This window comes from Lissotriton vulgaris, chromosome 1_1 (genome assembly GCF_964263255.1).
Source record: "Lissotriton vulgaris chromosome 1_1, aLisVul1.2, whole genome shotgun sequence".
Classification (NCBI taxonomy): Eukaryota; Metazoa; Chordata; class Amphibia; order Caudata; family Salamandridae; genus Lissotriton; species Lissotriton vulgaris.
This window is the reverse complement of record NC_141685.1, coordinates 2,079,113,161-2,079,140,643: the sequence shown is the minus strand read 5'-3', so window position 1 is coordinate 2,079,140,643 and position 27,483 is coordinate 2,079,113,161. Positions and strand designations below refer to the sequence as shown.

Here is a 27,483-nt window from a genome sequence, read left to right as displayed (position 1 = left end):
GGGGTCAACGTTTCTCGGCAGGAGTACTCCGCTCAGGGCCCAGTTACTTCAGCCGCTGAAGTTCACCCCATCTCTTTTCCTGCCCCCTCCCTGCCTCATCCAAGGCAGAATAAACATTTCACGAATGATGTTAGAGCCACACTGCAGCAGAGGCCCAGACATAAACAAACTCTCAACCACTATAGCAAGAGCTATGCTGAAAGGAATTCGACTGCCACAGAGGCCCTTATAAACTTACAATGATTCCAGCTGTCGAGGGGTTCAGCAGGAACAGGGCACACACCAGGAACGTGCAGGCCAACACCACGCTGATGGACAGCAGGAGCCAATGCCGGAGGCCGATATACTGCTCCCAGAAGAGGAAGGGGTAGCCGTTGGGGTAACTGGCCAACCCCAGGCTGGAGAAGTTGTTGCAGATTACCCGCACTTTCTCAATCGCTTCCACGAAGTCTGACGTTTCACGCAGTCCGTTGAGGTAGAAGGGAAACTGGGCGTATTCAATGGGGGGCGATGCTGGAACTGAAGGAGAAAAAAAACAAAAAAAAGAAAAAACTTTTGAAGACTGTCTATTTCAGCTAATGTACAACATATTTAAGATACAAATCCACCAATCAGACGCGAGGGAGGGCAGACTGGAATGGATTATGGTGTGCGAAAAAAGCATAATTGCTCGGATGGCACGTTCCGCTAACGAACTACCGTACTTTTTATTTTCCTATTTTAACAACCCGGCTAAGTAAGCCCCTAAAATCATTGCACCAAATGCCCCTTAAGAACGTTGGCACGAGGAATAAAGGGGACCAGACCCCGATCTCTACACCCTAACGCCACAAGGCAACCCGGCCTGCTCCTCCCGGCGAGCCACACCAGGCACGGCTATGGCACGAGGGGGACAGGCTCCCGATCGAACTCGCGACCGGACCGCAATCAGCCCACCTGCCCGCCCCAGCTCCAACGGCCCACAGCCCACAGCCTCTCTCTTTCTGGGCTGCCATCCAGTTTCAGGAAAAGCATAATTGCTCGGATGGCACGTTCCGCTAGCGAAGTACCGTACTTTTTATTTTCCTATTTTAACAACCCGGCTAAGTAAGCCCCTAAAATCATTTTACCAAATGCCCCTTAAGAACGTTGGCAAGCGGAATAAAGGGGACATCCGCGGGCCCTGCCGCAACCATCAGCAGGAGACCAGACCCTGATCTCGACACCCTCACACACAAGGCAACCAGACCTGCTCCTCCCGGCGAGCCACACCAGGCACGGCTATGGCACGAGGGGGACAGGCTCCCGATCAAACTCACGACCGGACCGCAATCAGCCCGCCCCAGCTCCAACGGCCCACAGCCTCTCTCTTTCGGGCTTCAGAGGAAACGGGACAGACTGGGCTGCCATCCAGTTTCGGGTTAAGGGCCATTCAGGCTCCGGTGTTGTCTCTTCCAGTTGTCTGAGAGACTGTCTTGTAGCGCCCCGAGTGAGGTGCCATCCGACTGAGCCGTGAGTGGAAGCAGCCGGCGGTCTCTGCGGGGTGTAGTTTTTTGCGGAATTGATGTTCACAGTTCTCCAGCAAGAGTTTACAACACGGGGGCTTCCTGGTCGGTGTCTATCTTGGCTAGGTTTAAGCTCCAAACTCAAGAAGAGAGCCTTGCATTACTGATAGCGTGTATTACACCCTGCTACGAGAGTGACGGACGACGTCACAGGTGGAAAGAACGCCAAACACGCGCCCCCGAATCCGAAAGAGACGGGGCTTGATTGGAGTGACGCCCCTCTCCTCCAACGGCTGGCCTCTGTTTAGGAAGCCAGCCAATGGAGGAGAGATGAAGGAGAGAGGCGGGTTCAAGCCCCTTACTCAAAAACATTAAATCTCCGACCAAAGAACGCACAAGCGCAGCCTTTAGGTCCTCAACCTAAAACGGTGCAAAAAGAAGGGAAGTGAAAGAAGCAGTAATAGGTAAAAGGAAGTTGAAAAAAGAACAGAGGAGCAAAAGGCAGAAAAACGAGCAGAGGTGCAAAAATGGCAGAAAGCAGCAAAATAGAAGCCAGAGAGCAGCAGCAGCAGAGCAGAGATTCTCCCCACTGGATCACCAGGGATAAGGGCATTTTACTTAGGACTCGGAAGGGTTTGGGGGCAACCTCTACCAGGTGAAGGCGAGGGAAGCAGTTTACTGTTTAGGTTTGTCTCACGATTCGAGCCAGGGCCACAACTCCCTTAGACATGCAGGTTGTGTGTATTTTTCCCAAACCAGTCCCAAGGACCTGGAGCTGCAGCTGCATTACAGAGGCAGTGCTACACGCCTTCAGACTCTCGGAGTGAGAGAGGAAAAAGAGGTGAGGCAGCGCTCAAGTAGCCGAACAACTGAGATGGGCCTGTAGGTTACCCTCAAGATACCATATTTGCAATATAGACCCCGGGATAGATTATCTGCAGCCCAAACCAAGCTGCAGGTAATATGACATAGGAGGATAAGGCACATTCTGCTATGATCTATATGTTTCTAGCAACTCTCTGGGAATAATGTATCTCACTTAGTTTATGCGTCTACTCCTGACTCCTAGGTGAAATCTGTTGATAATAAAGTTGAACCATCAAAAAAATATCTGTATGCCACAGAACACTGCATATAACCTGTAGCTCATGTTGAAACCCTAATTGGGTAGTGCAGTGGGTTTTTGTGATTTATGATTCTTTTTGAACTTTGTATAACTCATTCGTTACGATACCCTGCCCTGGTATTTAGTTCAGTGTGTAGCACGTTTGCCACCAACAACTGCTTTAACTACCACGGTACCATGGTGCCGGGTAGTAATTAACATCTATTAAGTGCCATAAATTATTCAGTAATTATTCAGTAAGAATTGCAGACTATATAAATGTTTAGTGTTAGTATAATTATGAACAAACGTACATGCATAAAATGCATTGCATGTAATCTACATTAAATAGACATCATTTGTATTGCCTTTATCGAATAAGAAATGCAGCATATATTGCACAAAGCAATTCCTGCTTCTTGACCGTGTTCTAGTATTAGGAAACACATTTTCTTTAGAAATCCTCTGTATTTGTTAGAGTGATTTACAAACTAAAATCCTTCTTTATAGGTTTATTAATTCAGAAACGTAGGGCACCATACATCGCTGTTTCGGCCTATGACTTTCTAAGTCTTGAAGTAATTTGCAACATTATCCGCTTGATGGAGGGTCATTCGACACTCATTTAAGGACTAAACTCTTGACAATGGCTATTACTGGTTGCCATTGACCACAGGGTGAGTTGCAACCCTCCTTTCTTTTCTTTTCATAATCGGAAGGTCTTTCAAGAGTGGAAACCTGTGCTGCTGGATTCAGCTCTGTAAATTTGGACACGCTGGTCTAATTCTGGATTGGTGACAGGCAGCCCTACACTATGTTCTCCACTAACGCTGTGATGGGGTGCTCAAAGTGGTTTGGCTCTGACCTTGCTTTCCAGAGGTCGAAGTGCAACGGTATAGTAGTGTAGATATGACCATTGAGGTTTGGTGTGTGATTGTGCCTGGTGGGGGTATTGGGACTTCACAGTAGTGAGAAGTTGTTGGTCATAACAGATTAAAATATATGTGCGTTCCAGTTTTTCAGGAGCCCAAGTGGAAGAAATGGCTTCAAAGCGAGAATCCAGCATCATTGTAAAATGGAAAGTTATGCTTTAGTGCTAAAACGAAAATTACCAAAATTGTGAAACTGGTTATACAAAGTATTGGAACTGTTTTATGGAAACTTGAAAATAGTGTTACTTAGTCCCCATTAGTATCCTAGCGATTTGTGCTCTGCTATTAATCATTAAGAGGCTTACTTTTAAAAGAAGTTGTTGTTCAGCTCATCACAGTTTGATAAGACAACTCCTTTGAAAAATCATGTTTTTCAAGATATGGTTTTTCTGCTGACAACACGTGCTACTCTCAAAGAATGTCTGCTACATCCACTAACAAACTGGTGAGAGTATCAAATCCGGATAAAGTTTTCACAGTTATGGAGACTCATGTCTCACACTACGCATGTAAGGAATAAATACCCACAATTACAAGTGCTGAAGGCTATGCATTTTGGGTAAGATGTGTTTTATCAGGCCAGTCCTGGCCTGATGCAGTGCATTTACTGTCACGCTCGTGGTTGGCACACAGCACTCACGAGCTGGAGAGCAAGTGTACTCCTTACTAAGATACCTCTGATGTGCTAAGTATTACCTCACAGTGGATCTTATTGTATTTAAGGAACGGACACTTTTGTTTTGTAAATTTGAGGGCTAGGTAAACGACTATTTTTGTTATGTGTAACTTTGTATGTGTTGTAAATGTATGTTGTACATCTTTTTGTTGAATTTTGTTGATCGAGGTTGGAATATAAAATTATTATTGGTCCTAACCAGATATGAAATTAAATTAAATAAATTCTGGTTATGACCGGGAATGAGCAATGGATGTGACTTCATTGAAATATATGTGAATTTGATGGAATATTGAACCAGTGGATAGGAGTAATTAAATGTATCCTATTAGGAATCTTTATGATATTTGTTCCTCCACTTCACTTTTTGTTTAGTGTGTACATTCACAGCCCAGAGAGTGGAGGAATATTTTGGAAAACCCCTTGTATATTTGGTGTGGTTGGCACACAACACTCACGAGCTGGAAAGCAAGTTTACTCCATACTAAGAAACGTGCAGTACTCCTAGAGAAAGCCAGATCCAGTTCCAAGTGCCATGTATCACCTGCAGAAGCTTAACGGTCACACCCCAACCCTACAGATATTATTTCTTAACAGGGTTTAATTTGACCCAGCGGTTTCTGGTGCTCGACACCGGCACTTATTTATCTACACCAGCCCTCATAACAGTCGTTCAACTGGTGACGATGTTTGTCTTAATTTGGCTTGAGTACAACAACAGTTGTTTAATAACTGAATATACATTAAAAATAACGAGTACCTGCCGCCAAGCCATTCTTACTCCCTCCCAAGCCATTTGTATAGCTTTGGGTGGCTTGTAGTAGTCTGTATTATCACTCCGACAGGTGTGTTATGGTTAGTTGTGTAGATACTGTCATTTTGCAGTGTGGGCAGAGGCAATGGTTGGTGAAAGCTCAGTGCCTTCCTGTCAAGGGACTTGGTACTTATTTTTTTTTACAAACTGAGCTCTGCTTCTTTGGTACCCACAAGGCACCTCCAAACAGCCAACTTAGGAATACTTCCTGCCATCCATTTAACTTGAGGAAATGGGCATTTCTCTACAGAGGACCCTTACGCTGGATCTTTTTCCTCATCAGAGCCTGACTTGCACTTAACTCTTTTAGAAAAGTCCAAACCGGCTTACTTTTCTTTCTACCAAGATAACTCCATAGACAATTGTTCCGATAGTATGGTGCACTCAGCACTCTCAGACAGTTCCAGACTCATTACCCCCTATGCTTTCCGGTGGCGCTAGAGAGCAACTGCAAGCAGCGAAGCCACAGGTGTGGACGTAACTGTGAGAAGCCGTGAGGTGCCTGTGAGGAGCCCGCGGAGCCCGAGTCCAAGCTAGCCCAAGCAGGGGCGGAACAGTGGCAGCGCCCCCCCCCCCCCCCCCCCCTGGCACCCGGCACACGGCATCTAGCATCCTGCATCTAGTGCGGCGGCGGTCACCAGCGGCGGAGGAAAGGTGAGCAGCGGCAAGAGGTGAAAGCGGAGGTGGGCGGGAAGAGAAGAGAGGAGAGAGCGCAGCCCTACGACCCCACGGCCCTGCCTCGCCTTGCCTTGTATCACCTCGCATTGCTCGTACTGCAGTCAGAAGCGCACTACAGGATCCAGTGGGTCTCGGGGGTGGGGGGGGGGGAGTAAGTCAGCAGGTCACCTCTGCCCTTTGTTCTGCGTTTCTGTACCCACCGTCCAGCACCCTGTGCATATTGCTTCAGAAGACAAGGGAGACGATTGACAGCCTTTGTGTCCGACCCCCGGCTCCAGTGTCCGTGCCAGCGCTAGTTTTGCGTCTGCTACCGCTGTCCTACCACCACCCCGGTCTTAACCCCTGCTTCAGTAGGGGATAGCGGAAGAAGAGGGGGAGTGGGGACGGATGGCAGACAGTAGCCTGCTGTCTAGCTAGCTAGCTGGCAACTTGAGGAACCTGTGCAACGTTGAGCACTATCAGCGGGAGGAAGAGGGAAACAAGCTTTTCCGCCTGCTGGTTTATAAGCTTTCCGTTCTGGGAAGGACATGGCTTTTGTAGTTCGGACTGGACTGTTCCCATGGGGCAACAGGGTCAGAGCTGATTTGCATATCGCCATTGTCTAACCCAGGGTGGTGTGGAGTGCAAAAAAACGATGGATTTGGGCCCAGATCTTTTGACTGGGGGAGTGTGTGACATTGATCCACATTCAGTCCATCACTTGTTGTTTTTGCAATTGCCGCCCTAAGTGCGCTGGGGATGCCCAGACGTGGGTCCCAGGCACTCCACACCACTTGGAGTCAAGCTAGCCGGGCTGATGAGAGGTGTTACCTCGAAACCGGTCCGGTCCGGTCCTCGGATGCTTGATTCCGTTCTGGGAAGGACATGGCTTTTGTAGTTCGGACTGGACTGTTCCCATGGGGCAACAGGGTCAGAGCTGATTTGCATATCACCATTGTCTAACCCAGGGTGGTGTGGAGTGCAAAAAAACGATGGATTTGGGCCCAGATCTTTTGACTGGGGGAGTGTGTGACATTGATCCACATTCAGTCCATCACTTGTTGTTTTTGCAATTGCCGCCCTAAGTGCGCTGGGGATGCCCAGACGTGGGTCCCAGGCACTCCACACCACTTGGAGTCAAGCTAGCCGGGCTGATGAGAGGTGTTACCTCGAAACCGGTCCGGTCCTCGGATGCTTGATTCCGTTCTGGGAAGGACATGGCTTTTGTAGTTCGGACTGGACTGTTCCCATGGGGCAACAGGGTCAGAGCTGATTTGCATATCGCCATTGTCTAACCCAGGGTGGTGTGGAGTGCAAAAAAACGATGGATTTGGGCCCAGATCTTTTGACTGGGGGAGTGTGTGACATTGATCCACATTCAGTCCATCACTTGTTGTTTTTGCAATTGCCGCCCTAAGTGCGCTGGGGATGCCCAGACGTGGGTCCCAGGCACTCCACACCACTTGGACTCAAGCTAGCTGGGCTGATGAGAGGTGTTACCTCGAAACCGGTCCGGTCCTCGGATGCTTGATTCCGTTCTGGGAAGGACATGGCTTTTGTAGTTCGGACCGGACTGTTCCCATGGGGCAACAGGGTCAGAGCTGATTTGCATATCGCCATTGTCTAACCCAGGGTGGTGTGGAGTGCAAAAAAACGATGGATTTGGGCCCAGATCTTTTGACTGGGGGAGTGTGTGACATTGATCCACATTCAGTCCATCACTTGTTGTTTTTGCAATTGCCGCCCTAAGTGCGCTGGGGATGCCCAGACGTGGGTCCCAGGCACTCCACACCACTTGGAGTCAAGCTAGCCGGGCTGATGAGAGGTGTTACCTCGAAACCGGTCCGGTCCTCGGATGCTTGATTCCGTTCTGGGAAGGACATGGCTTTTGTAGTTCGGACTGGACTGTTCCCATGGGGCAACAGGGTCAGAGCTGATTTGCATATCGCCATTGTCTAACCCAGGGTGGTGTGGAGTGCAAAAAAACGATGGATTTGGGCCCAGATCTTTTGACTGGGGGAGTGTGTGACATTGATCCACATTCAGTCCATCACTTGTTGTTTTTGCAATTGCCGCCCTAAGTGCGCTGGGGATGCCCAGACGTGGGTCCCAGGCACTCCACACCACTTGGAGTCAAGCTAGCCGGGCTGATGAGAGGTGTTACCTCGAAACCGGTCCGGTCCTCGGATGCTTGATTCCGTTCTGGGAAGGACATGGCTTTTGTAGTTCGGACTGGACTGTTCCCATGGGGCAACAGGGTCAGAGCTGATTTGCATATCGCCATTGTCTAACCCAGGGTGGTGTGGAGTGCAAAAAAACGATGGATTTGGGCCCAGATCTTTTGACTGGGGGAGTGTGTGACATTGATCCACATTCAGTCCATCACTTGTTGTTTTTGCAATTGCCGCCCTAAGTGCGCTGGGGATGCCCAGACGTGGGTCCCAGGCACTCCACACCACTTGGAGTCAAGCTAGCCGGGCTGATGAGAGGTATTACCTCGAAACCGGTCCGGTCCTCGGATGCTTGATTCCGTTCTGGGAAGGACATGGCTTTTGTAGTTCGGACTGGACTGTTCCCATGGGGCAACAGGGTCAGAGCTGATTTGCATATCGCCATTGTCTAACCCAGGGTGGTATGGAGTGCAAAAAAACGATGGATTTGGGCCCAGATCTTTTGACTGGGGGAGTGTGTGACATTGATCCACATTCAGTCCATCACTTGTTGTTTTTGCAATTGCCGCCCTAAGTGCGCTGTGGATGCCCAGACGTGGGTCCCAGGCACTCCACACCACTTGGAGTCAAGCTAGCCGGGCTGATGAGAGGTGTTACCTCGAAACCGGTCCGGTCCTCGGATGCTTGATTCCGTTCTGGGAAGGACATGGCTTTTGTAGTTCGGACTGGACTGTTCCCATGGGGCAACAGGGTCAGAGCTGATTTGCATATCGCCATTGTCTAACCCAGGGTGGTGTGGAGTGCAAAAAAACGATGGATTTGGGCCCAGATCTTTTGACTGGGGGAGTGTGTGACATTGATCCACATTCAGTCCATCACTTGTTGTTTTTGCAATTGCCGCCCTAAGTGCACTGGGGATGCCCAGACGTGGGTCCCAGGCACTCCACACCACTTGGAGTCAAGCTAGCCGGGCTGATGAGAGGTGTTACCTCGAAACTGGTCCGGTCCTCGGATGCTTGATTCCGTTCTGGGAAGGACATGGCTTTTGTAGTTCGGACTGGACTGTTCCCATGGGGCAACAGGGTCAGAGCTGATTTGCATATCGCCATTGTCTAACCCAGGGTGGTGTGGAGTAAAAAAAAACGATGGATTTGGGCCCAGATCTTTTGACTGGGGGAGTGTGTGACATTGATCCACATTCAGTCCATCACTTGTTGTTTTTGCAATTGCCGCCCTAAGTGCGCTGGGGATGCCCAGACGTGGGTCCCAGGCACTCCACACCACTTGGAGTCAAGCTAGCCGGGCTGATGAGGTGTTACCTCGAAACCGGTCCGGTCCTCGGATGCTTGATTCCGTTCTGGGAAGGACATGGCTTTTGTAGTTCGGACTGGACTGTTCCCATGGGGCAACAGGGTCAGAGCTGATTTGCATATCGCCATTGTCTAACCCAGGGTGGTATGGAGTGCAAAAAAACGATGGATTTGGGCCCAGATCTTTTGACTGGGGGAGTGTGTGACATTGATCCACATTCAGTCCATCACTTGTTGTTTTTGCAATTGCCGCAATAAGTGCGCTGGGGATGCTCAGACGTGGGTCCCAGGCACTCCACACCACTGGAGTCAAGCTAGCCGGGCTGATGAGAGGTGTTACCTCGAAACCGGTCCGGTCCTCGGATGCTTGATTCCGTTCTGGGAAGGACATGGCTTTTGTAGTTCGGACTGGACTGTTCCCATGGGGCAACAGGGTCAGAGCTGATTTGCATATCGCCATTGTCTAACCCAGGGTGGTGTGGAGTGCAAAAAAACGATGGATTTTGGCCCAGATCTTTTGACTGGGGGAGTGTGTGACATTGATCCACATTCAGTCCATCACTTGTTGTTTTTGCAATTGCCGCCCTAAGTGCGCTGGGGATGCCCAGACGTGGGTCCCAGGCACTCCACACCACTTGGAGTCAAGCTAGCCGGGCTGATGAGAGGTGTTACCTCGAAACCGGTCCGGTCCTCGGATGCTTGATTCCGTTCTGGGAAGGACATGGCTTTTGTAGTTCGGACTGGACTGTTCCCATGGGGCAACAGGGTCAGAGCTGATTTGCATATCGCCATTGTCTAACCCAGGGTGGTGTGGAGTGCAAAAAAACGATGGATTTGGGCCCAGATCTTTTGACTGGGGGAGTGTGTGACATTGATCCACATTCAGTCCATCACTTGTTGTTTTTGCAATTGCTGGTTTATAGGCGGCAGGACAGAGAACCAACAGCGAACCACGGAGTTGAGCTCTTGAACCTCTGAGCTCTTGAACCTCTGAGCTCTTGAACCCTGAGTCCTGTCCTAGAAAGGAGTATTTCCGGAAGCATCCTTAGGCAGCGACTTAAGGCAAACTCATGAGGTCAGGCAGGACCAGGGGGTCTTTGGAGCCAAAGCCGAAACCGAAGGCAATAACGGGAAATAAAACAAAAACAAATCCAAGTGCACCCCCGGCACAGAGCTGAACCTCTTCACAACAGAGCAGGAACCGGTCACGGCCCATGAGACGGCAGCAATAAAACCGCAAGCCACGAACAAGCGTTATCAACCAAAAATGTACACAAAGTTAAACTTTTTAAAGGACGCAGGTTCAGCCAACTTCTCGAGCAACGAATACCTACATGGCTTGCAAACCCCACTGTTACCGTTGCCACCGCGACCATCAGACCCGCCACCACCAATGTTAGCAATTACCACAAGCCCTTCTTCTCCAGAAAAACCCATGGCACAACTGCATCAAGGCGGGATCTCGAAGCACAGGAACATTAGCACAGCTCAGAGGACCCCATCTGTAAGTGTAAAGCCCGATGATTTTATCTACAATCCGCAATCACCTCCTGCCCACCTGGTAGGACAGGATACATGCAGCCGGAGCAACATCCAGAGGTCTTAACTGGCCGAACCTACAGTCAGCGAAAAAACTTCTTTAGCTTCACATTCAGGCGACAAACCATGTAATTGGCCAATTGAAAGGGTACCTGGGCCCGACCCAAATACAGAAGCAGCAGTATTTTCTAAGGAAACATACTTCAGCCCTACGCCGAGCATACAATCCATGAGCCACAGCCACAGCACACCTATCAAGTCTGTAAACCCAACGACTGGAAGCGCTCCACCACTTACAGATTCGGATAACTCTGGAAGGCTGGGAGTAGGTTCTCAGGACCCTAGTCAGAAAGCTGATGGCAGGGCAACGGTGTCTTATCTTAACACACTTGAATGGGAAGATATGCTTGCAACCTATAATCCAGATCACAAAGAGCACCTCCACCTTTATCCACCCCTGGCAGCCAACAACGCTAACAATATTAACAACAGTAAAAACGAGAAAGAGCTCAGGAAAGAACAAAACTCGGGTACCTGGAATTCATTGTTAAACACAATCCAGCTAGCTGTCGAAGCCCTGCAATATCAATCAGAAGAAATGGAGCTACAAATAACCCTCCTTAACACACTGGCAGTTTTCACAGCCGGCATTGATGATAAGCTGGGCAACTTGAACAATTTGATAACGAGAGCACAAACAATTACCTACCTTAGCTGCAATTGCAGCCAGGTAGTGGACCAATTAGCTACATTGACCTCAATGCTAACTGGCCCCATAGGCAACATAAGGAACCTACACAGAGAAAACCCAACAAAAGATCTGGGCTTCAACAAAATCGAAGAGGGAGCATCTAGGAGGGAAACATCCGGTATAAGGCCAAACGACCTCCTTGCTTCTGAAAATGAGGAGATAACACAGACAGGACTGGGGATCCCGCAAAAACTCCATGCCAAACAACGTCGACAACAAAAAAGGAAGGGGCGCAATCAAAAACCACAAACAGATACAACAAAACACTTCTCTATTTTCACTTGTACAAAGGAAATGCGTTCGGTTAACATAATCAATGCATGCCCAACAGATTGGTAAAATCATGCTTCAAACGGTTTCACGACAGCAAAAACTAAACAGCAGTTCACCGGATCAAGATGGGAAACGGACCCAAGACTCACCAACAAGAGACCAAACAAAACAAAATGATGCACACGCAAAAGAGGCAATGAAGATCCAACTGCCTATACAAATCGGCAGCAACAAGATCAAACAAGAGTGCGACACTCAAGGACAAGCGGGAGAACCAGTACACCCAAATAAGGAGTCTGCTTCCCTAGGGCAAGCACCTGATGAGACGGTCAACCAAGAGGCACTAACATCAGTTGAAAGTAAGCAATCTTCCACGTCAAACCCCCATGAAGGGGACAGAAAAATAATTACTGGTCTAATGCTAAGCTCAAACCACGAAGATCCGACCAGGGTCACATCAATCACGACTGCTCATTCCATTCCTAGCCAAACAGTGCACTCACCGGAAAAATGGCCACACGACACGGGTGCAATATCAAAGCAAATTTCTTCAACCAAAACAACAACAAATCCCACCACAACACCTGGCGAAAGTAATTACCTGTTAACCCATGAAGTACAACTAGGCTATGGACCAACAGCTAAAGCATACCACTCACCAACAAAACCGCAGAGAGAAGGAAGCAGCCAACAGCCGACAGAGATCCTGTTTTTCTACCCCGAATATTTGTCAAAAGGGAAGCAGGACCTGCTAAATCGCGGCAACATCCTCAGACTAATGGAATTTATCCCCAAATTGGGGGGCATAAGCACAAAGGACCTAGTCTCTGTAGAATTTTTACCCGCTGTTAACCCACAAAGCCCGGAGGCAACCATGACAACTTGGACCTCTAGCAATGTGGCAGATTGGATCTTAGCGGAAGTAGAGCTATTAAAAAACTGGGGAATCAAGCTGGTCCCCCTACAAAGACCAGCCTATCCTTCGCCATTTTTAAGCAGGACAAGTCTGGTGCCAGAGATACACCAGGATTACACCTTTAGCGTTCTTAGGGATGCACTGGGAAGCTCACCTAAAAGAAGCAAGAGTAGCCCCTGGCAGCGACCAGCAGCACGACAAACGGCGGCAGCAGGTCCACACTTAGCACCATCCACGAGCCGGTTGAGCCCAGTGCTAAAGAAACATCAGACTCGCACTTTCAGTGCAATTAGGACCACACGAGGAAGCTCACCAAAAAGAAGCATAAGCAGCCTCCGGGGCCGGTCGAAAGCAAGCTCAACGGCGGTATCAGAGCAAAACCAAGCTCCAACAAGGGAAATACTGTCCCGAACCATCTTTATACGCCCTGAAGAGGCCTGACGCTATCAACAAAACAGAGAAGGCAGCAGGGGAAGGGCATCAACCATAGGCATCTGCTCCTGGAACAATAACTGAAAGAGGGAAAAGAAAAATAGGAGTAGGGTGAAAGGGTGTTTTTCAGGCAAAGGAAGGGAGCAAGAACAGGGCACTGTAAGTAAATCAAAGATCAATAGCAGTGTCGCCTGGAGTGGAGTGTACACAATCTCATTTGACAATGTTGTGAGTGTGAACCCACTCATGGGTGTCGACGTTTCGATCCCTAATGCTCAACTAGATACATGGGATCATCATCAGGACTTTAACAATAAACAAAGCATGCCTGAATGAAATAAAGCCTGTTAGGAGAAACGAGAGAAGAGAATTTTTTTTAAAAACTAAGGAGTAGTTTACACATGTCTGCCAACTTTGTATCACACTCGAATTCGCAGTGTGTGAACCGGTGCAGGGTGTTTGTGCCAGGTATGGGAGCATAACAAAGCAATTTTCACAATACTCGGAATCGCAGTGGCATGCGTGAACTACTGCGTCAATGGACTGTGCAGTGATAGTGATTGTTCCAATTCGTATCAAGATCTAATGGGGAGATGGAATTCTCATTGTGCAGTGATAGTGCAAGTCTTGAGTCGTTTTCATTATTTAAGTGGCTACGAGTGGATGTGTGGATGGGGGTGACTTTGTGAGCCCATTATTAAAATAATACGTTCATACCTCTGTTGTTCGAGGTGAGGAGCCTCACATGGGAGGTTTCCTACACTTCCCAGGTTGTTGCGGGAATTGTCACACAGGGCTGGGGGCAAAATTACAAATTGGAATTTAGTTGCGAGTCCGCCTGTTTACACAAGCAGTAAAAAGTAAGTTAAACCTATTCAAAACATACCACGGGGTTATATGTCGTAGTGGTCCATAATAAGGTCCAGTCGGATTAGTAGTTTTTAGGAATTGCAACTCGTTACCCGTTTTGGTTGCGTCTGATGGTGATACTGAAATTTTTTTTAAACGGGAGTTCCTTGTAATTGTTTGGGGGTAGAGTTTAACCCAGATTTTTTAAAAAACGGGGCCAGGAGGCTCCGGACTATAGTGGTGAGGTGCGGGGGGACCTACCTTTTTTAACTCTTCGTGAGAGCGGGATACGGGCTTTACAGTGTAGGCAACATTGGCCATACACGCAGGGCACCAGCGATTTGGCGTTCAGGCGCTGGAATAGAGAAGGGAGGTCATATCAGAGCGCGGCTCCAGAGCGGGCCACGGTTGGAAAGGGGGGGCAACGCGTAATGGTTTACTTACTCAGTCTGGATGAAGACTCGCCTCTGCCCGGGATACTCGGTCAATGCCGGTTTCCATGCCGCGGCCAGTGTCTGGGAGCGGGTTGTGTACTCCCTTACCGGTCACGTGATTAATGCGGCGGTTGCCATCTTAGAAAGGCGAATGACATTGGTGGCCGCCATCTTGGAGTGGATGGCTAGGTGGGCCGAACATGGGAGTGTGGGGGTGCGCGGGCGTATCAAAGGTGATAGTGAGGGAGTACAGAACCCGCTCCCAGACACTACTCTATTCCAGCGCCTGAACGCCAAATCGCTGGTGCCCTGCGTGTATGGCCAATGTTGCCTACACTGTAAAGCCCGTATCCCGCTCTCACGAAGAGTTGAAAAAGGTAGGTCTTGTGGGACACCCCCGCGCCGCACGGCCACCAGCTGCTGCGTGTGCCCCCAATGCCTGCCTCTGCCTCAGCGCCGTCCTCGCTGCTGCCTTGAGCGCTCCCCTTTTGTTTTTGCCCGTTTTGTCGGAAATTTGTGCTTGTTTTCTGTCTGTGCCCGAGATCGTGTTTCCACTGTTTTTTTCCCCGTTTTACCCTGTAATTTTGCCTGCCTTTTCTGTTCCGTTTTTTTACCTCCATTGTGCCTGCCTCCTTCCTGCTTGCCCGCCTACCTCGCCGCTCTCCCTCCCCGCTCCCGCTTCCCGCCACCGCCATTAGCCCCGCCCCTTTTTCTTCTGTACCCTCCCCGCTCCCGCCTCCCAGCTGCTCCGCCCACCCGCGCACTTCGCCTTAAATGGCGACCGTGCGAACGCGCAGCGGTCACGCGCAGCGGGCGCGCCGATTGTGCGCCGAAGGCGCGCCAAAGGTAAGCCCGTCTGCGCCCGTCCGCGACCGGACCGCGCCCAGCGCCAGGACCCCTGGCCCACGAAGACCCCGACCAACCCGCCTGACGTACTCCGCCGCCACCCTCATCGCACTCAACACCGGCCGACTCCCAGAATGCCATCAAGCCGCTCCACGAGGTACCCACGGACCTTTCAGCTGCCACACCTGCAAGTTCTCCTGCACCCGGACCAGCCTCGCACCAGCACCCGCCAAGTCGAACACCAGCAGCACCCACCTCAAGTGCATCCTGCTCAACACCCGCTCCGTCCACAGACACGCCATCGAACTCTGGAACCTCCTAGACGCCACAGCCCCTGACGTTGCCTTCCTCACGGAGACCTGGATGAACGCCTCTTCAGCTCCCGACATCGCCATCGCTATCCCAGAGGGCTACAAGATCGTTCGGAGGGACCGAAACGCCAACCAGATGGGAGGAGGCATCGCCATCGTCCACAGGAGCACCATCCGTCTCACGACCAGCACCGACAACACCCTGACCAGCGCCGAACACCTGCACTTCCAGATCCACACCAACCCGAACACCACCCTCAGAGGCACCCTGATCTACCGACCCCCTGGACCACGCACGCAATTCAGCGAGGACATCGCCGACTTCGTCAGCCCGCACGCCCTCCCCTCTGCTGACTACATCCTCCTGGGAGACCTCAACTTTCACCTGGAGAACAACAACGACCGCAACACCAGCACCCTGCTCGACAACCTCGCCAACCTGGGACTCAAGCAACTGGTGTCCACCCCCACCCACCTCGCCGGACACACACTCGACGCAGTCTTCTCTTCCAGCACAGACATCGACTTCAGCCACGCCACAGAGCTTCAATGGACGGACCACAGCTGCGTCCACTTCACCTTCAAGAGAACGACGACCCACCACCACCAGAAACAGGCCGCCCGCAGAAGCTGGAACAAGATCACAGCAGACCAGCTCGCCACCTCCCTGAGCCAGCACCCTCCTGCCAGCTCAGCGAACCCCAGCCAGGCCGCAGACAACCTCACGAAGTGGATCAACAACTGTGCGGACGAACTCGCCCCACTGAGGACCCCGCTTAGCAGACCCGGCAGCAAGAAGGCCCCATGGTTCACCGACGAACTCAAGAGCTCCAAGAAGAACTGCCGAGCCCTCGAGAAAGTCTGGAAAAGGGAACCGACACCGGACAACAGGACCTCCTTCAAACTTGCCACCCGGAAACACCACCAGCTGATCCGCGCCGCCAAGAAAACAGCTTTCAAGGACCTGTTGGACAACAACGCACACAACTGCAAGGAACTCTTCAACATCGTGAAAGAGCTTTCCAACCCCAGCGCAGGAAACAACGACATCACCCCATCGCAAGACCTCTGCAACTCCCTCGCTTCATACTTCCACAACAAGATCGCGGACATACACAACAGCTTCAACAACCAACCAACGCACACCATGACCGAACAACCATCCCCCACCACCACCCTCCACGCCTGGACCCCGATCAGCACCGAAGACACCATCCGCACGATGAACTCCATCCACTCCGGATCACCGACCGACCCCTGCCCTCACCACGTCTTCAACAAGGCCGACGCTGTCATCGCACCCCACCTGCGAGACATCATCAACACATCCTTCGACACCGCCACCTTCCCCGAGAGCTGGAAGCACGCGGAACTCAGCGCTCTTCTCAAAAAACCCACAGCGGACCCCACCGAACTCAAGAATTACCGCCCCATCTCGCTCCTCCCGTTTCCAGCCAAAGTCATCGAGAAGACCGTCAACAAGCAGATGGCCGCCTTCCTCGAGACGAACGGATCCCTCGACCCCTCACAGTCCGGCTTCCGAGCCAACCACAGCACCGAGACCGCCCTCATCGCCGCCACCGATGACATCCGAGCCCTGATCGACAATGGAGAAACAGCGGCCCTCATCCTCCTAGACCTCTCCGCGGCATTCGACACGGTCTGCCACCGCACCCTAGTACGGCGCCTCAGCAACATCGGCATCCAGGACAAGGCGCTGGAATGGATCGTCTCCTTCCTCAACGGAAGAACACAGAGAGTCCGCCTACCACCGTACAAGTCAGAGGCCTCCGAAGTCATCTGCGGCGTCCCCCAAGGATCATCTCTGAGCCCCACCCTCTTCAACGTCTACATGAGCCCCCTCGCGGCCATCGTACGCAAACACAACCTCAGCATAATCTCCTACGCCGACGACACCCAGCTGATCCTCTCCCTGACCAACGACCCCGCCGCCGCCAGAGCCAACCTGCACGAAGGGATGAAAGAGGTAGCCGAGTGGATGACGACCAGCCGCCTGAAACTGAACTCGGACAAGACGGAGGTCCTCATCCTGGGCTCCTCACCCTCCGCCTGGGACGACTCCTGGTGGCCTCCCGCCCTGGGCACCGCACCCAAACCGACAGACCATGCACGAAACCTGGGCGTCATCCTGGACTCCTCCCTCTCCATGACCAGGCAGGTCAACAACGTCTCCTCGGCGTGCTTCAACATCCTACGCATGCTAAGGAAGATCTTCTGGTGGATCCCCACCGAGACCAGAAAGACCGTCACCCAGGCCCTCGTCACCAGCAGACTGGACTACGGCAACGCCCTCTACGCCGGTACCACCGCCAAGCTCCAGAAGAGACTCCAGCGGATCCAGAACGCCTCAGCCAGACTCATCCTCGATATCCCACGAACCAGTCACATCTCCGAACATCTGAGAGACCTTCACTGGCTCCCCGTCAACAAAAGAATCACCTTCCGCCTCCTCACCCACGCACACAAAGCCCTACACGACCAAGGCCCGAGCTACCTCAACAGCCGAGTCAACTTCTACGCTCCCAAACGCCACCTCCGATCAGCCAACCACGCCCTCGCCGCCGTCCCCCGCATCCGAAGAGCGACTACAGGAGGAAGGTCCTTCTCCTACCTGGCCGCCAAGACCTGGAACTCCCTCCCGACCGACCTGCGCCTGACCCAAGACCACCTCTCCTTCAGGAAGAAGCTGAAGACCTGGCTGTTCGAGCAGTAGCGGCACCCCCCCCCCCCCCCCCCCAGCGCCTTGAGACCCTACAGGTATGTAGCGCGCTTTATAAGTGTCAATGATTGATTGATTGAGGTATGAACGTATTATTTTAATAATGGGCTCACAAAGTCACCCCCATCCACACATCCACTCGTAGCCACTTAAATAATGAAAACGACTCAAGACTTGCACTATCACTGCACAATTGCTTTGTTATGCTCCCATACCTGGCACAAACACCCTGCACCGGTTCACACACTGCGAATTCGAGTGTGATACAAAGTTGGCAGACATGTGTAAACTACTCCTTAGTTTTTAAAAAAAATTCTCTTCTCTCGTTTCTCCTAACAGGCTTTATTTCATTCAGGCATGCTTTGTTTATTGTTAAAGTCCTGATGATGATCCCATGTATCTAGTTGAGCATTAGGGATCGAAACGTCGACACCCATGAGTGGGTTCACACTCACAACATTGTCAAATGAAATTGTGTACACTCCACTCCAGGCGACACTGCTATTGATCTTTGATTTACTTACAGTGCCCTGTTCTTGCTCCCTTCCTTTGCCTGAAAAACACCATTTCACCCTACTCCTATTTTTCTTTTCCCTCTTTTGGTACAGCACAGGCTTGTATCATGTTATTCTAATTGTATTGAATATTGGACATTGTTTCTTGAAAATAAATTCCTTTCCCGGCTGGGTTAGGAAACCTAAAATCGTATAGTATTCCATTGTGTTCCTATACTGTATTGTATTTATGTTTAATAAGCTAAGCACCTTTGTTTCTTATAACTATCCGTTGGGTCCCCCTTGTTTCTAAAAAACCCTGGAACAATAACGGCCTAAACTCAAAAATGGACGATCCAGACTTCCAACATTATATTACTCTCTTTGACTTAATAACGGTGCAAGAATCCTGGCTGATAACTCCAAAGCACATCACGGGCTATACTTGCTTTGCCATAGCAGCAGTAAAGACTAGCAGATTTGGCCACCATTCAGTAGGCTTGGCCACCTACGTTTCCACTACATCAATATCTTCGGCAATCCTTATGGATTCATCTTCATCTACAACATTAGCAGTAAAGATAAAATTAGCCCCTGGGAATAAAGAAGAAGAGGTATGCATAATCAACGCATACGTCCATCCCAAAAACAGAGCTAAAGACTCCTCCAAAATCTCCAATCAGTTGGCTGAGTGTGTCACCCAGATGGAAAAGCCACTCTTCCTTCTTATTATTATTATTATTATTATTTATTTTTATAAAGCGCGTAGTCACCCGGAAGTATCCCAGCGCTGAGGAACCTTAGAGACATGACTGAGGACTGAGTTTACGGGAGGGGCAAAAAGGGCTAGGGGAAAAGATGTGTCTTTAGTCGTTTCCTAAAACGGAGGTATTGGGGTTCAAGACGAAGATCTCGCGGGAGGGAGTTCCAAAGACGGGCCGCATGGACCGAGAACCGTCGTCCTCCTGACCGTGCTTTCCTAAACCTTGGGGCATTGATAAGGTTTTCTGCATTAGAGCGAAGGGATCTTGGGGCTCTGTAAGGGGTAATGAAGTTTCGGAGAATTGGAGGGCCCTGGTTGTTCAGGGTTTTGTGCACCAAGCACAGGGCTTTAAATTTAATTCTCTCCCTTATGGGGAGCCAATGCAGGAGTTTGAGGGCAGGCTTGGCCGATGATCTGGCCGGGGTGTTGGTAATGATCCGAGCAGCGGTATTCTGGATCCTCTGCAATTTAGTCAATGTTGCTTCCGGTGCACCCAAATAGATCGCATTACTATAGTCCAGTCTAGATATAATAAGACCCTGGACTAAAAGTTTTTGCGATTTCGGAGGGAGAAGGGGCAGGACCTTCCTCAGGGATTTTAGCAGACCGAAACAGGTCCCTACGACCTTTTTTGCTTGTGGGGCGAAGGAGAGTTTCGAGTCGATCCAGACACCCAGACTTTTCACCTCTGTCTTTGGGTCTGGGGGAGGACCTAGACATGTTGGCCACATGTCCAAAGGAAGTGAGGTTCCTTTTGGGCCGAGTACAAGGACCTCGGTTTTTGCCCCGTTTAATTTTAGCGCTGATGTATTCATCCAGTGATGGACCTGCGTGAGGCAGTTAAGAAGATCGGCTTCCTGATGTTGAGGGTGGGACAAAGACACCACTAATTGAGTGTCATCAGCATAGTTGATGACACTCACTCCGAAAGGGGTGATGACTTCCTCCAATGTGGACATATATATGTTAAATAATGTAGGGCTCAGGGAGGAGCCCTGAGGCACACCACATTGGAGGGGCATTTCGGAGGAACGGGCGTCTTTCTCCCAGATCTGATAAGATCGTTGTGTCAAGAAGGACGAGAGCCAGGATATGGCTGTGCCTCCTAGACCAACTTTTGCCAGCCTTTCGATGAGGAGCTGGTGGTCCACGGTGTCGAACGCTGCACTAAGGTCGAGGAGGATCACTGCCACTGATCCTCCACCATCTAGCAGCGTTCTAGCTTCCTCTACCGCCTTCTGACAGGGGACCTAAATCAAGATCTACTTGGCTCGTCAGCAGGAGAAGAGGCACTGGCTCTAAACAGAATTTATACTATACCAACGCAAAGTGCCCCACTAAACAGGAGAAAACATCAAAACAACCGTTTTCTCTACGACCTAGAACATCAAAACCTTCGGGCACTAAACGGAAGGGCACTAAACGGAAGATTTTTGGCAGACTCTCCTCCAGTAGAAACCTTCTATTCGACCACAGCAAGCTCCATTTTGGACTATACTTTTGCTAGTCTTGCGTTTATTCCCATACATCTTGGGGTTTAGAATGGGGGATAAGGGTGAAATCGATCATCGCCTCCAGGAATGCCATATAATATCAAAGACGCCAACCGCAATCAGGCCAGACATAACACTTGGGTAGACTTACTCCATGAAACAAAAAAGGATAAAATGCATGCCAGTCAATTCGACCATTCTGGCTGAAGCTGCACTTCAACTATACAACATCCAAAAATCAATTGCTGTCGGGCACTCTACCTATTGGGAGCACTACATGGGAATACTGCTAAAAGAACTGGCAATCAAGGTTGCCCCAAAAATAATCCTCACAAAGAGAGCAGCAAAAACAACCTAAAGAAAGAACAGAGAGCAGAACTAAAGACACTAAAAAGATTAGTAAACCTGACATTACGGAAGCTGAGATTAGCCTCAACAACATCTACCTATGAGCAGAGCTGAAACACCAAAGGGCTGTGCTCAATCGAACAAAATGGAATATTAAAAAAGACGTTGAAAACGAGGTTTGGGCAAAATTACTATACGACACCAAAACGAACAACAGTGCCCGCTTCTGGCAATCAGTGACTAGGATCATGCGCCCATAGCAAAAAGAATTAGAATCTCACATCACGGAAGAGACTTGGATTAATTACTTCTCCAGTCACTTCAATTACCATACAGAGTACGCAGGAGCACAAAAAAGGACAAGAGCACAGAGTCAGATTGTGAAACGTACATGTCTGCGATATTGGGTCAGATCAAGGCTCACTCACCAACAGCCAAGACACCTCTAGAACTCAGCAGATAGTCTCAATCAAAAAGCAGATAACCAAAGGCAGGAAAGAAGGTGCTTCAGGACCAAACGGTATCCCACCAACCCTTTTTAAAGCAAAAAACACAGAGTGGGCGGACATCATGCAAACCCTATTCACGGAAGTTAGGCTTCTAAACAGAATCCCAGAATCCTGGAGGGGGGCGACAATCGTCCCTATCTACAAAAAAGGAGACAAGATGGTCCCAAACAACTATCTTTTAGTGGCCCTCCTTGACAACGAGGCGAAATACTTTGCGGGCACCATCTTAGAGGAGATAGCACTTTGGGCTGAGTCAAATCTGATCATACCACTGAACCAGACCGGCTTTCGGAAAAAGATCGGTACAGCAACTAATATCCTCGCCATTTCATTAATTATTGACGCAGCAAAAACCAAAAAACTCCTGCTGCATTTGTGCTACATCGACTTCAGTGCTGCATTCGATAACCTCGAGAGAGGCAGACTATGGGGGAAACTGGCACAATGGGGCATATCACAGCCGACTCAAAACATGTTGAAGCTTCTTCACACTGACACCTGGGTGCAGGTGAAACTAGGAAGCGGCACCCATTTGTCATCAAAAGCTCGTACCACCAAAGGACTTAAACAAGGGTGCGTGCTTGCTCCAATATTGTTCAATCTCTTTATGGCGGATTTACCAAGACTACTCGATACCTGCAATTACCACTCCCCGAGGATGGGAGGGAAAACTCTGAGTAACTTTCTGTACGCTGATGACGTTGTATTACTCGGCCACACCTATATTGGTCTCCAGCATCTTCTGATGGAAATGCACAATTATGCAGCGGAAAACACCTTAAAAATAAACCTCAGCAAGACTTGTACGATGTCAATCAACATCAACATCAACAAAAAACAACAGAAGACCTGGTCTCTTGGCGGTTTAAAAATTGAGCCAGCTTGTGAGTATAAATACTTGGGATTCATTTTTGATAGAGAAGGCTCATTTGTGCAGCAGAAGCAGGAAACGAGGAGAGGAGCACTGATTGCCGTGACGTTGAAAAATTTAGCTACCCAACTGATGGGACCGACCCTGACCCCCTATCTGAAAGTCATTCAGGCGAAGCTACTTCCCTCGATTACCTATGGCAGCGAGGCCTTGCGGGGAAGAGACTCCAAAATCCTGGGCAATATACAGGTTAAAGCTTACAGAAAATAGTTTTTGCTCCCTGTCCCAGGGGGGGTTCCTCAGCTTGAACCTGCCCTTCCGTTTTGTCTGAACTAGGAGTAAATACAAAGGTCGGTTCTTTGATTAAGGATTTTAACGAGGGTTTTATTGGAATATAAGTCTTCTTCTGCATAACAGAATAACGAGTTCTGAGAAAATGTACTTCAGTCTCTTGAAAGGGGTTGAAAGTAAAGTTCAACAACAAGGGGGGGCTGGGTATTCCGTTGATGACAAAAAGGGGTCCCATCCGAATCTGAGGAAGGCTTCCGGTCGGGGCTCTTCCGCCTTTGGCTGCGGGGAGTTGCTCGTCAGGACCGCCGGTACCCAGAAAGCAAAGAGGGAGAAAACTAACGGTTACTGGGACGTCCACAATGAAAAATATAAGGAAGGGGAAGTGAAGGAAACCAAGTGACACTGAAGTTTTGCTAACGTCACGAAGTGCTCTCAGTGCTCGTGAAGGAAGGGGCACAGGGGACGCTATGTACACTCGGCAGCGGATTATTACTCGGTAGGGACGCTACTTCGTCCGACCCACCCCGCTACGCGGCCCCGTACCTTGTTAAGCCACGTTCCTCCCTCGGGACCGTGGCGAGGCGAAGCACCGAAACGTTGGCCTCCAGGTTGTTGATATCAGCTGGGCTCGTCTGCACTCCGTCCTCCTTCAGGTTCTCACTAGTGTTGTTCCTTCTATTCTCCACACCGTCTTCCTCCTGGGAAACGCCGCCCGTCGATGGTGAAGCGCTTCCGCCTTTTGACGTCGCTCCGTAGAGAAGGGGCGGGGCTGAGTCAATCGGATCGTTCCAGTTAAAGGCGCCAGGTCCCGTTTCAGGTGGCACCCAGCAATCGTCCTGTTTCTCTCTCCACTCGTTCTCGGGCAGCTGTGGGGACAAGGTGCAAGGTGAGAGGGGAGCGGTGGACCACCACTCCGGGACATTACGGGGTTCACCCAGCACCCCGTCACATACCTCCCCCCCGGCTCCTCCCGATCGGGGAGAGGAAAGACCCTGGAGAGAAAATCTGCATTCCCATTGTCTTTGCCCTTGCGATGCTGCACACTGAAGGAGTAAGGCTGCAGTGAAAGAAACCACCGCAGTACTCTGGGGTTCTGGCTACTGTTCTGGTGGATCCATCTCAAAGGGGCATGGTCAGTATGATGAAGAAATTGTGTGCCCTCTAAATAGTATTTCAACTTGTCTATGGCGCACTTGATGGCCAGTGCCTCCTTCTCGATAGTGGAGTAGTGACATTCTCGTGGGAAGAGTTTCCGGCTCACATACAATATTGGATGTTCAGTCCCGTCGTCTCCAACCTGGGATAAGACCGCCCCTATCCCCACATTAGAGGCGTCTGTAGCCAGAATAAAGGTTTTTGTGTAGTCGGGAGATAGTAATACTGGGGCTGTAGTCAGAGACCGTTTTAGAGATTGAAAGGCTTCCAGAGACTCCTCTGATGGATGCGTGAACCGTTTAAGTGGGACCTCTTTCCGCAGGAGATCTGTTAGGGGTGCAGCTGTCTCTGCAAAGTTAGGAATGAACCTACGGTAGTACCCTACCAGGCCTAGGAATGCCCTCATGTCTCTTTTAGTGGCGGGGAAAGGTACCTTCTCTATTGCCCTGATCTTTTCGTTATGAGGGGCGATGGCCCCGTCACCCAGAACATATCCCAGGTAGTTGACCTTGGTGAAGGCTACCCTTGACTTTTTTTGCATTAATATGCAGACCGGCTTCCCGTAAGGCTAATAGGATGGTCTGCAAATGTCTCATGTGTTCATTCCAACTGTTGCTGTAGATGACGATGTCATCCAAGTACGCTGAGCTGAAGGTGGAATATGGCCGAAGTACTTGGTTCATGAGACGCTGAAAAGTCGCTGGTGCTCCATGTAGGCCAAACGGGAGGACCGTGAATTCATACGAGCCTTCGTCTGTGACAAAGGCGGTCTTTTTCTTGTCCTCCTCACGAAGAGGCACTTGCCAATACCCCTTTGTGAGGTCGATGGTGGTGATGTAACGATCTTCTCCACCAACTCATCTACCCGGGGAATTGGGTATGTGTCGAAGTGGGACACTGCATTTAGGGCCCTGAAATCCATGCAGAATCTCTTCGAGCCATCCGGCTTGGGGATCATAACAATCGGAGAAGACCATGGACTCTGGGACGGATGAATTACTCCCAATTGGAGCATTTCGGAGACTTCTTTCCTTACGGCTTCACGGCGAGCTGCCGGAATTCGATAGGGCCGTTGTTTGACTATCTTTCCAGGTAATGTCTCAATCCGGTGCTCTACCAAAGTGGTTCTTCCAGGAGTATCCGAAAAGACATCGGAAAAGGGGGTCAATACCTCCTGTAGCTCTTCTTTCTGTCCTATGGTTAATCCGTCGTTCACTACAAGCTGTTGTAGCGAGGACTGTGCCGTTGATGAGGGCATGACCAGGTGATTATCCTTAGGCGGTGGCCCCAACCATTCCTTGAGTAGGTTGATGTGGTATGTTTGTGTTTTCGTAGCTGTTATCTTTAACCGGTATGTGGTTTGCCCAATGGCTTCAATCACTTGATAGGGCCCTTGCCATTCACTCTTGGAACTGTTACTGATGGAAGGAAGAAGTACCAGAGCCCATTTTCCTACAGCAATCTTGCGGAGCTTCTTCCCCTTGTCGGAATTCCTTTTGATTTTCTCCTGTTGTTGGTCGAGTGAGGAGTGGGCCAACTCCCTAAGCTTCCCCAGTTTAGTTCTCAGTTGTGTTATATATTCCAGCATTCCTTTCTTGTCTAGTTCTTCCTCTGTCTCCCACATTTCTTTGGTCATTTCCAACAGGGACCTGGGAACACGGCCATACAACAATTCAAACGATGAACATCCTAGGCTGCTCTGCTTTTGGGATCTAATCACGAAAAGGGCCAGGGGTAGTAACCTGTCCCAGGATGGTCCTTCTGCAGTTAACATCTTTTTCAAGGTTAGTTTCAGTGTCTGATTGTACCTTTCGACGAGACCATCCGTCTGCGGGTGGTATACTGAAGTCTTCAGGTGTTTGACGTTTAATAATTTGCATACCTCTTTCATTAACTTGGAGGTGAATGGGGTTCCCTGGTCTGTGAGGACCTCTTTCGGAAAACCCACCCGGGAGAACAGCTCCACAAATTTCTCTGAAATGGCTGCATTTGTAGTGGTACGTAATGGAAATGCTTCCACAAACCTGGTGGCGTAATCCACCACAACTAAAGCGTACAGGTGACCCCGGGGAGTCTTCGGAAGAGGGCCTATAAGGTCCATGCCTACTCTTTCGAAAGGTGTTCCAATGATTGGCATCCTCTGGAGAGGGGCGGCCGTTGGTCTTTGCGAGTTTCTCCTTTGACATATCTCGCACAGTGCACAGTAGCCTTGGACGTCTTTATATATACTGGGCCAAAAGAAATGACGAAGAATGACATCTGTTGTTTTCTCCTTGCCGGTGTGTCCGGCTGTTAGATGTGCATGGGCAAAAAACAAGACCTGCTCTCTAAAGGACGTCGGAACTAACAATTGTAGATCCCCATCACTCTGGGCTTGTCGGTACAGTAACTCTTTCTTTTTCTTTTTTTTAAAAAAAATTTTTTGAAAACCTTTATTTGTGCATGAAGAAAAGAACAAATACGGGCCTACAACCGTCAGGCCGGCCACGATACTTTGTCAGCACAGGTGCAAGCATTACGGTTCCCCAGCATCAACAGGTGAAATATCAACAGTTTATGAGCGTTACACTGGAAAGAGCCATGTCGCCGGGGAAAGGAGAATTGAAGGTTAATTTTAAAGTTTTTTATGTATTTTTATCATAAAATAAATCAGTGAAGAATAGGAACTAAGGAGATTAGAGTCCGCACAATATCTTCACAACATGGGCAAGCGGCATCATTTCTGAAAACAACAGTGGAAATTAACATCACAGGCAATATGGCGGTGCAAACCAAGCAGCAAGATATTCATACTAGCAGTTGCGCACCCCATCAGCGCCGCCCCCACCCTGCCAACCCCAAACCCGGACCCAGAATCGAACCAGATTAAGAAAGCGCAGAAATCAGAAAAAAATTAAGGCCCATAGAACTAATAAGAAATACTAAATTACCCCCCCCACCCTACACCAATGCGGAGGCTACGGCCTACCCCCCCCCCCAGCAGAGTGCCTGTCACCCTTAAAGAACCTTAAAGAACCCGAAATATAGACAAGAAAGGAAAGAAAGAGAAGAATGAAAGAGGAAGAAAGAAAAACTTTAACACTTGTGATATAGTATCGGTATCAAATCACCCGGGATCCCCGGCCATCTATAACTTCCACGCCCTGGAAACCTTCCACCCCGAAGGCATCAGTACAATAACAAGTAGCAATATTAATACAGATGGAAGAAGTCATCTCGCGGTGCGTGCCCATAACATATACAAAACAGTTCCAATCCCATTCCCGCCAGCCCGTGAAGCAGTAGCAACAAAAAACAGCCTAACCCTGGCCCGATCGCG

At 49.8% G+C, this 27,483-nt stretch overlaps 1 protein-coding gene and 1 long non-coding RNA gene across 4 annotated transcripts in view; one reads left to right on the top strand and one right to left on the bottom strand.

The window, feature by feature from the left end:
- Positions 1 to 27,483, top strand: part of DERA (deoxyribose-phosphate aldolase) — a 357,107-nt gene that overhangs the window by 16,336 nt on the left and 313,288 nt on the right. The gene's annotated exons all lie outside the window — the stretch shown is intronic.
- Positions 11,651 to 21,541, bottom strand: LOC147751627 (uncharacterized). The gene is made up of 3 exons (XR_015300071.1): positions 20,730 to 21,541; positions 19,053 to 19,456; positions 11,651 to 13,128 (listed from the first exon to the last, which is right to left on the bottom strand). It is a non-coding gene; the product is annotated as an uncharacterized LOC147751627 (long non-coding RNA).